At 45.1% G+C, this 8,056-nt stretch overlaps 2 pseudogenes; both read left to right on the top strand.

Annotated features, from left to right (window-relative positions):
- The first annotated feature begins 2,159 nt into the window (after positions 1-2,159).
- Positions 2,160-2,913, top strand: LOC103293697 (calponin-2-like; annotated as a pseudogene).
- A 2,605-nt stretch (positions 2,914-5,518) lies between these two features.
- On the top strand, positions 5,519-7,854 carry LOC103293698 (calcium-binding and coiled-coil domain-containing protein 2-like; annotated as a pseudogene).
- The last annotated feature ends 202 nt before the right edge of the window (positions 7,855-8,056 follow it).

Here is an 8,056-nt window from a genome sequence, read left to right as displayed (position 1 = left end):
ACGTAGGGAAGGGGAAGAGTCCCACAGAATGGACTCCCACGAAGGGAGGGGGAAAAGGGTCCCCGAGGAAATATTTTTAATATTGCTAATTTGACCTTTATCTATAATAGAAGTTTCAGAGATGAAAGAAAATTAGTAAAATGTATATGAAAATCTTCCTCCTGTCAGAGTCTGGGGCACGCCACAGGACCCAGAGTCAAGTCCCCGCCCACACCCGCATGCACCTCAAAATAGCATGAGACCCAGACCCGACCAGCCCCACCCCTGTCAAGCCCCTCTGGGCAGGGGCTGCAACCTCAGGTCCCCCAGCCTGGCGCCAGGTGGAGGGCGCAGCCTCAGGTCCCCCGGCCAGGCGCCAGGGTGGGGGATGTGCCTTGACATCTCCTGTCAATCCCCACCAGGCAGGGGGCGCGGCCTGAGGTCCCCCGTCAAGCCTTGCCAGGCAGGAGGTGCGGCCTCAGGTCCTCTCCCCAATCCCGGTCCTGCGCTACACAGCCTCAGGTCCCTGCTGATCACTCGTTATGGCTCATTATGGAAACCCCACCTCTGCTGTGGACACAGCCATCTTGTGTTACGGGAACCCTTCCTCCGCTGTGGGTGCAGCCATCTTGTGACAGTGTTACAGTGTGAGGGTCAATTTGCATATTACCTCTTTATTATATAGGACTAGAGGCCCAGTGCATGAAATTTGTGCACAGGGGCGGGGGAGGTTGTCCCTCAGCTCAGCCTGCACCCTCTCCAATCTGGGACCCCTTGGGGGATATCCGACTGCTGGTTTAGGACATCCCTGTGGAATTGGGCCTAAACCAGCAGTCGGACATCCCTCTAGCAATCTAGGACCACTGGCTCCTAACCGCTCACCTTGCCTGCCTGATCAACCCTAACCCCTCTGCCTGCCTGCCTGATCACCCCTAACTGCCCTCCCCTGCCGGCCTGATCACCTACAACTGCCCTTCTCTGCTGGCCTGATTGCCCCTAACTGCCCTCCCCTGCTGGCCTGATTGTCCCTAACAGTGCCCCTGCCTCGGCCCCCCCCCCCCACCACCGTGGCTTTGTCCAGAAGGAAGGCAGGATGACTGGAAGATGTCTGGTTGACCCGGTCTAATTAGCATATTACCCTTTTATTAGTATAGATAGATGTCTAAACACTATGAGGTACACCTGAAGGTAATATAAAATAATACTGAATTCAATAAAATACTTAATCATTGAGGCTTTCAGAACCTTCCATTTTAGTTGAGTTTGTGGACAAATTAGACTATTCCACAATGGTTGACCAATTATTCTCTCCAATATCCACAACTATCATTTACAAATCTATAAGGGTGCAGGATGGAGGTGTTTGGGGGCAAAAAAAAGGGGGGGAGAACATCTGTAATACTTTCAGCAATAAAGATAAATTAAAAAATAGAAATCATTAAAAAATATTCAAACCCAATGCAAAATAAAGTGAATAAAATGTAAAAAAATAAAATTTCCTCTAGAGACTGCTTTAGCTATATCTTATGAATTTTAATGTATTGCATTTTTATAATTCAGTTCAAATATTTTCTAATTTTCCTTGTTATTTCTTCTTTGACCCATGGGTATTTATTAATGTGTTATTTAATTTCCAGATATTTGAGAATATCCAAGACATTTCTAGTTTAATTCCATTGTGGTCAAAGAACATGATATTCTTTTTTAAAAATTTATCTTTATTGTTAAGAGTATTACAGATGTCCCCTTTTTATTTCCATTGATTCTTATACCCTGAGCTCACTCCCTCCTTACAAAAAAATATATTTTCTATTATTTTAATCCTTTTAAGTCTATTGAGACTGTTTTCTTGCCCAGCATATGACCTATCTTGGTAAATGTATTATGTGCACTTATAAAGAATTTGTATTGTGCTATTGTTGGGCAGAATATTCTGTAATATCAGTTAGGTCAAATTTGTTGATGGTATATATTATTGAAGCCTTCAAAATCCTTTTGATTTTGATTTTCTGTCTACTTGTTTCAGCGATTACTAAAAAAGGAGTGTTGAAATTTGAAAGTATAAATGTGCATTAGTCTATTTCTCCTTTTCAGTTTTATTAGTGTGCTCTATTTATTTTGTTTTCTGCCACTGCACCAGCCAGGCCAGCTGTCCCTCCACCGCTGTTGATGCTTCTACCATGAGCCCCACACAATTCAACAAGAGGCCCAGGTACAGGCTTCCAGCTGAGGTCAAGACCCTGCTCCATCCAAATACTGCACTGTTTTTTTACAGAAGGAAGTGGAACTCTAAGCTGGGTTTTGCAGGCCTGCCAATCGGTCCCAACTTCCAGGAGGATCTGAAGGATGGAATTATCCTGTGTACACTCATGAATAAGCTGCAGCCAAGCTCAGTCCCCAAGATCAACCATGCCATGCAAAACCAGTACTAGCTAGAAAACTTCTCCAACTTCATCAAGGCCATGGCCAGCTACACCATAAACTCCATGTTCGAACCCAATGACCTGTTTGAGGTGTACATATCTCTTCTGGCTCTGGCACAGAAGGCCAAGACAAAGGGGCTGCAGAGTGGCATGGACAGCAGAGTCAAGTACTTGGAAAAGCAGAAGAGGAATTTCCAATATGCCACCATGTATGCGGCCAGTGCATCATCAGGCTCCAAACAGACACCAGCAGATGTGTCAGCCAGGTGGGCATGATGGCTCCCGGGGCTCAGAGGCACATCTTTGACACCAAGCTGGGGACTGACAAGTGTGACAGTACCTTCATGTCTCTGACGATGGGCTACACACATGGCGCCAAATGTAGAGGCCAAATCTTTGACCTGAGCAAACAGATATATGACCCCAAGTACTGCTCAGGAGGCCCAGTGGCCAACGGGCTCCAGGGCCAGCTGGCAACTGCCAAAGCCCAGGAGTATGCTCCTGGAGGTAGCAGTATACTGAGGCTCCCCTTTTGGGGTATCTCCCACATAATCACCTCATCTGGGTTTTTCTGTATTTTCATCTTGTTTTTCAATATGTTCAAATGCTTCCAGCTGAGTGTCTGTAAAGGCCAGATCCAGATGTGTATGCGGTGGGGGTAACTTCCAGGGCACATTGCGTAGCAAATTTCCCAGCAGGCTTAAAGTAAAGCAGACTACTATCTATAATGTGGGTGGGTCTCATCCAGTCAATCAAAGTCCTTAAAAGATTGAGATCCCTCAAAGAAGGGATTCTATATCCACACTACCTTCAAACTTAACACTGCAATATCTACTCTGGATTTTACAAATACCTTCTGGAATTTTCAGCCTGTGGTTATATCTGAAAATTTCAGACTTACCAGTCCTCATAACAGCCACAAAAGTTAATTATCTGGAAAAACCTAACTATATATGGGGTGATGGCTAAGGTGTAATTCTTTTTGCATAAAGAGATTCTAAAATGTACTATTGTGACAAATACACCACTCTTTGCACATAATAAAAAGCATTGAATTATTCACTTAAAAAGGATGAATTGTATGATATGTAAATTATATCTCAGATTGGTTAAAAATACCTAACATTGCAAAATAAAAATATTTTAAGCATATTAAATTAAAGATATGAAAGTAATGTCCAAGAGAAATAACTATAAGAGATGAAGATTGTTTATTTGATGAACAGAAATTGCAGATGAAATCTCAGCCATTATCTCTTCAAATATTTCTCCTGCCTGATCTCTCTCGGTCTGTCTATGTTTCTGTCTCTGTCTCTGTCTCTTTCCCTCTCCCTTCCTTCTGGGGTTTTAATTACATATGAGTGTTACTTGTTTTTTAATTGTTCCACAGCTCCAGATGTTCTATTTTATTTAGTTGTTTTTATCGTACTCATGTTGCTCCTTGCACTTCAGTTTAGATGATTTCTATTGACTGACCGGTGTTTCTTTATTTTGCTGTGTCTAATCTACCACAAGCCTATAAAAATAATTTTTTTTATCTTATAGTTTTTCATTTATAGTCCTATTATCTCCATCATTGCTCCAGAAAATCCTTGTCAGAGACACTGAGAACATCATGTGTTGCACTCCCTGTCCACCTTGATTTCACAGGCAGGAACATTATCCAGGCTCTCTAGCTGTCCCACCAATGACGTCCAAGTACATCCCAAGACCCACACCAGCACTGTGGCTTGTCCCCAAGACTCTCCGTAGCCCATGCCCTCTCCTGGTATACCTCTGGGCACCCCAGAAAAAGAACTAAATGAAATGGAGACAAGCAATGTAAAATAAAGAGTTCAAACATTGGTTATAAGCACTGGCCAGGTGGCTCAGTTGGTTGGAGCATCATCCCATATACCAAATCTGTGGGTTTGTTGTGGCTTCAATTCACAGACAGGGAACACACCTAAATGCAGGTCCATCCCTGGTCATGGTGCATATGGGAGGCAACTGATTGATATTTCTCTCTCATATCAATGTTTCTCTTTCTCTCCTCCCTCTCTCTCTCTCTCTCGTCAATATTTTTAAAAAATTGAAAAACAAACATTGGTTATAAAAATACTCAGTGAACTTATGAGAAGAAGGGATAAACTCATTGAGAACTTCTTCAACAAAATACACACATGTATGTATGTGTACATATACAAAAATTATTTATTTATGAATTTTTCCATTTATTTTCATTTTTCCACTGTTGACCATGTGTAACTGAAACTGTGTAAAGCACAACCATGAATGAGGGGGAACTAATGTAGTTCTTATTTATTACACACTAAATATGTGGTAGGCACTAATTATTTTTACAATGGGGAAAAGACAGTCTCTTTACTAAGCAGTTTTGGGAAAACTTTTATGCAGTGAAGAAAACCATCAATAAAACAAAAAGGCAACCCACTGAATAGGAAAACACATTTGCAAATGATATATCCTATAAGGGTTAATAATCCAAAATACATATAGTATTCATATACTCAACATCAAAAAATAATCTAATTTAAAAATGGACAGAGGACGTGCATAGACATTTCTCCAAAGAAGACATAAAAATGGCCAACTGATACATTAAAAGATGCTCAACCTCACTAATGATCAGGGAAATGCAAATTAAAACCTCAATGAGATATCACCTCACACCTGTCAGAAGGCTATTATCAAAAAGACAACAAATAACAAGTGTTGACAAGGATGGGAGAAAAAAGAACCTTCATGCACTGTTGGGATTGTAAACTGGTGCAGTCACTGTGGAAAAAAGTATGGATATTTCTAAAAGATTTAAAGTAGAACTACTGTATGATCCAGCAATTCCATTTCAGGGGATTTTTAAAGAAACCAAAGATAGTAACTATAAAAGATATACGAACCTTTATGCTTATTACAGCATTGTTTACAATAGCCAATGAAATCTTAGAGAGTATTATGTTACATGAAATAAGTAGGACAGAGAAAGACAAAACCATATGATTTCACTTACATGTGGAATCTAAAAACAAAACAAATGAACTAACTAAATGAAACAAAAAACAAACTCATATATACAGAGAACAAAGAGATGGTTGCCAGAGTAGTGGGGTGGGAGGATGGATGAAAAAGTGGGAAGGGAATTAAGAAGTACAAACTTCCAGGTCCCATGCCCTGTCCTATTTTTGTTCTGCTGCCACTGGTTGCTCCCACTGGACCCCACCCTGGAAGACAATAGAAGGCACACACCCCAAAAACTGTCTTGCTGGGTTATTGTCATTTCTCTCAGGTTATCTTTAATAATGTGGAGAAGTTCTATGTTCCTAGAGGGGATGTCACATGTTATTGAACCCTCACCCAGCATTTCATTCCCTATCGAAATGATTGTATTAGAATTTTAAAAGTGGGATGAAAAACAACCCATGTATATTATACTTTCACTAGTGACACGGTGCACAAAATTCATGCACATTAAAAGGAGATTAATTAGAGGAAATAATTTAATATTGCTATTTGCCCTTTCTCTATAATAGAAGTGTCAGAGATGAAAGAAAATTAGTAAAATTTATATGAAAACCTTCCTCCTGTCAGAGTCTGGGGCTCACCACAGGACCCAGAGTCAAGTCCCCGCCCACCCACATGCACCTCAAATCATGTGAGACCCAGACCCGGCTGCCCCACCCCCCCGCCATTGGGCTAGATCCAGAACCGGCCAGTCCCACGCTTTTCAAGCCCTGCTGGGCAGGGGGCGTAGCCTCAGGTCCCCTGGCCTGCTGCCAGGACAGGGGGCGTGGCCTGAGGTCCCCCAGCCCAGACCGGGGCAGGGGCCTTGATGTCCTCTGTCAAGCCCTGCCAGGTGGGGGACATGGCCTGAGATACCCTGTCAAGCCCTGCTGGGTGGGGGGCATGGCCTGAGGACCCCTATCAAGCCCCGCCAGGTGGGGGGCGCAGCCTCAGGTCCCCCATCAAGCCCCGCTGGGCAGGGGCGCGGCCTGAGTTTCCCCGACCCAGCATTGGGGGTGCACCTTGAGGTCCCCCGTCAAGCCCTGCTGGGGCAGGGGGAGGGGCCTGAGGTCCCCTAGCCCAGCACCAGGACAGGAAGCACACCTTGAGGTCCCCTGTCAAGCTCCGCCAGGTGGGGGGCATGGCCTGAAGTCCCCTGTCAAGCCCCACCTGGTTTGGGGCGCAGCCTGAGGTCCCCCGGCCTGGCGCTGGGGCGGGGGGAGCAGCCTGAGGTCCCCTGGCCTGATGCTGGTGTGGGGGGAGCAGCCTAAGGTCCCATAGCCCTGCACCAGGATGGGAAGAGCACCTTGAGGTCCCCCGTCAAGCCCCATGAGGTGGGGAAGGGTGTAGCCTCAGGTCCCCTGGCCTGGCACTGGGGTGGGGGTGCGGCCTGAGGTCCCCCAGCCTGATGCCAGGGTGGGGGGCGCAGCCTGAGGTCCTCTGTCAAGCCCTGCTGGGTGCGGGGCATGGCCTGAGGTCCCCTGTCAAGCCCTGCCAGGTGGGGGGGTGCAGCCTGAGGTCCCCTGTCAAGCCCTGCATGTTGGGGGGCGTGGCCTGAGGTCCCCTGTCAAGCTCCATGGGGGCAGGGGAGGGCGTAGCCTCAGGTCCCTGCTGATTGCTCATTAAGACTCCTTAAGAGAACTTGGCCTCAGCTGTGGGTGCAGCCATCTTTGTGACTGAGTGATGGTCAATTAGCATATTCCCTCTTTATTAAATAGGATGTGGGTTAATCTGCCTATTAACCCACATGAAAGTATAATATTCATGGCCTAAACAGCAAATCAACCAAAGAGCAGGAAGTCTAATTCACAGCTTATTACCTGCCCAAGGATTATGAGTATGACCGGTTCCATTATGTGGATCAGGATGGTATTTTTTGGGCAGCAAATATCCCATTCCACTTCTGTCCAGAAAATGTGGTGGATTTCCTGGTTGTTACCACTCAGGTTGAGGTGGAAGAGAGAGAACAGCACAACAGTGAGCTTTCTAAAACAACCACGAGATAAAGGACAGCTGTGTTAGCCTCCAGAAGCAGAACTCAAACATGCAGGCTGAGCCCCAAAAGAAGCAAGAGCATCTAGAAACCTTAAAGGTCATCAACAAGAAATTGGAACAGAAAGTGAAAGAACAGGACAGTTGGGAGTCAGAGCAGGTTCAGGGGAAAGAACAAGACCAGAAGATGAAGATAGGGGAGTCAGAGAGGATCAGGTTCAGGCCCAGATGTCAACTCAAGAGAAAGAAATGGAGAAGCTTGTTTAGAGAGATGAAGATAGGACAGAGCAGTTGGAGCATTTAAAAAGGGATAATGACCTGCTCTTTCTCAGTGTAACTAAACAGGGGAGCATCAGAAGAAGTTGAGCAGGCAGTGGAGGAGCTGAAGCAGAAAGAAACTACTGCAACAAAGAAACAGCAAGAGTTAAGGAACCAGACTTTGACCTGTCAGAAAGATTGAGTGAGAGCAAGATTGTATGTAACTAAAGGCCTGTTGCACAAAATTCATAAATGGGTAAGGTCCCTAGGCCTGGCCGGTGATCACGGCCAATCAGGTTCCCCACCTCCTGACCTTCTCTCCTTCATCCCTCCTTCCCTCAGTGCCCTGCTGCAGCTGCTGGTAGCCCACCATGTTCCTCACCGTCCTCTGGTGGTCAGTGCAT

Source organism: Eptesicus fuscus, chromosome 13 (assembly GCF_027574615.1).
Source record: "Eptesicus fuscus isolate TK198812 chromosome 13, DD_ASM_mEF_20220401, whole genome shotgun sequence".
NCBI classification, from domain to species: domain Eukaryota; kingdom Metazoa; phylum Chordata; class Mammalia; order Chiroptera; family Vespertilionidae; genus Eptesicus; species Eptesicus fuscus.
Note: the sequence above shows the minus strand (reverse complement) of the source record. Positions and strands in the feature narration are given on the sequence as shown.